This window comes from Platalea leucorodia (genome assembly GCF_965183815.1).
Source record: "Platalea leucorodia genome assembly, chromosome: 2".
Lineage (NCBI taxonomy): Eukaryota > Metazoa > Chordata > Aves > Pelecaniformes > Threskiornithidae > Platalea > Platalea leucorodia.
In genome coordinates, this window is record NC_138824.1 from 114,974,596 (window position 1) to 114,977,611 (window position 3,016).

Consider the following 3,016-nt stretch of genomic DNA (forward strand, 5'->3'; position numbering starts at 1 on the left):
CAGAGAGGCCACCTCCGACCCGAGGACAGCTCAGCAGGAAAAGGGTAGCAGAACCTGTCCCCTGAGCATCTGATTGCTTCTCAGTGCAGTAACAGGGCCTTGAAAGGCTTTTTAAGGGCAAGGTCCTGAGAGACATTGAGAATCCACTGCTAACCATCTCTGCAAAGAGTTCCTGTGGGTACTCAGCTCTCTTAAGGTGTAGTTGTCCGGCCCAAAGAATACCCTTTCTTCCCCCAGCTGATGCCTCTCCTCTGAACTTCATCCCATGCTCCCACTTTCTGACTTTCACAGGCTCCCTCCTTCTGACCTTGGATCCCCCTCTCCATCCAAAGGAAGTGCCCTTCCTTCCTTTCTCCACACAATCTCCCATCCCATGGGACTCTGCAGGCTGGGAAGCTGGAGACCAGTAACGTACTGGATCCCAGCAAGGAGCCTGAGAGGGGGCATAAAGAATGAACATGGAATTTGATGAGGACACCAGGAGAAGGACCTTTAACTGTGTTAGAGACCGCAGGGACCATTTAAGATCAAAGGAGCCTTGGTTTGGTGGCTTTCAGCCCAGAAAGGAAGATGCCGCCTGAGCACCCACAGCCATACAATGCAGCAAGGAGGCAGGATTAGTCCCACAGACCTGGGGTTTTTGGCTAGCATGTGCCCAGCCCGGAGTATGCCTGTCCCGTAGGGTGCCACCTTCCTGGGAGAGAGATGCAATGAAGTCGTCAGGAGCTTATTAAAGCATATTCACAGCAGATCACTCCCCTTGGAAAACGTAGATATTGAGTGATATTGCTGTTTCATAGGGCCACTCAAGCACTAACCCAGGCCTTTGTTTAATAAACTATTCTTGGTTTATAATAAGCAATAGCCCAAACTTTAAAACCTCTGTGCTACAGGCACTCAGAAGGGTTGCATCTCTGCTGGAGAGCAAGGTATAGCCGAAAAATGAGGATAAGGATCTCCTCTATGCCATTTCAGACCTCTACAATCCACGCATGTTCACGGGTAGTGTTTTGTTGGTCTTTGAGACCACAGAAGTACAACCATCCCAGCTCTCCATCTCCCAGCCTAGAGAATACATGCATCAAAAGCAGGTAATCTCTCTCTGCCACTCATTTCTTAATGCCTCTCTGGTTCTGTCTTCTAGGTATAACAAGTGGGGAATACTTGATGGATGGATGTTTGCACTGGCTGACAGACCATAAACTTGTGATTCTGGGAATCCACTGTCAAGGCTGGCCAGGCTATCACACCACGATAGCAGCACAGTTCCTACAGCCAGTGAGCAGAAAGGCTGGCCTGTCATTTCAGACAGATTTTGTATTTATTGCTTTGTACCAGATGGATGGATGGACAATCTTATAGTTGTGACCTAAATCAACATTATATATTAAATTTAGCCCTTGGATAGGCACTGGATCTTTAAATGGCAGCATTACAAAGACAACGCTCTGAGGGGGAAAAAAGAAAACATGTGAGAACTTTCCATTCTGCTCTCATCCCTCTTTTCTCCAGAGTCGTACCTGCGGGGGTCTGCTCAGCCTCTCAAAGTTGAATTCTCCAGCGAGAGCTGGAACTGACATTTAACAGAAATACCGTCCCCAGTTGTCTCCTTGGTCAGCACATCTCAAACCATTTCAGCATTGCCTCCTCTAACTGGTGTCTGAAGGAGCCAGGAGCCAGTTCTGATCTACAGCCTTGTGCTGATCAGCTGCTGAGCCTAAGATAGGAGAACAGGGAAATGTGTGTTTCACCAAGCTCTTAAATCAGAAATACTTAATCCTATAAAGGGAAAAGCTATATTTAAAAATGCATAGAATGCCAAAACTAACAAAGTAACGAATTGAGACAAGGTCATGCCTGTAGTCCCTCTCCTCTCTCCAAACAGCACGGTGGGACAGCCGAGCAGGCCAAGAGACAAATGAGGGAGAAACTGAGAGAAAGTCTTAAAAGTAATGGCTGATCTAGAGCACATGGGTCGAGCAAGTTTTTTCCTCTTTCAGAATACGTGAGCAAGGCAACATTCAAGCAAACTCAAATCTGATAACACTTAAGACGTAAAAGGGAGCAGGTCAAAAGATGCCAGACTACACAATCTCCCCTCAATCACTTTTCCACAAAATATCACTGAGGCCAAGGAATTAAGAAGATCCGAAACCCAAAGAATAAAAGCACTGTGTGTTCATAGGAACGAGAACGTGCTTGACTGGACTGCAAATGGCCAAAGTATGAAGAATGCAGAAATTCACAATTCAAAAAGTCAGTGTAGCGTAGCAGAGAGCCCAACCCGCCGCAACGGCGGGCTCTCCGGACCGCCAGCATCAGCCGCGGAGCAGCGGCTCTCCTGCCAGCGCCGCTGCTGCCTCCCGCGCAGCCTAAGGCAGGCGCGAGGGGAACTGCTGTCCCCAGGGGAGCCTCCTCTGCCACCGCCACTCCCTTGGGAGGCCCTCGGAAACACGGCAGTCTGGCCAAAAGGATGCCCAGGGTCTTTACAAGCCTGGGCTCAGCAGGAGAATCGAGGTACAGACAGCACATGATCTCACTCATTCTGGGCCCAAGAGTAGCTGGCACCCAATTTTCTACTCATCCAAGCAAGGAAGAATGACTTTAAGAACTGGCACGAAGCTGAGAGGCAGCTGAAGGGATATAGTGTCACCGTTTCGATCATATCCCACTACTGTTTTTCTCTGCTCAGTAAAGCTCCCAGGGAAATCTGATGCTTTTCTTCCGACCTGGTGAACTATCACCAGGTGCATAAAAATCAGAAATTTCCCAGTGGCAAAAACAATGACAGAAAATGGCAGCAATGTCTTTACAAATGGCATTAAAATAAATAAATAAATATATAACGCAACCAAACGACAAAACCAAGCAGTCCTGTTCAGGGCTGTAATATCAACCTGGAAGTTGCTAAAGAAAAAAAAGAGGAGGGGAACCAATACCTGGGCAATGCGGGGCGGGGAGCTCCGTCCTGAGTTCACATCACATCCAGCTCTCAGAGCTGGAAGAGCTGGTCGGG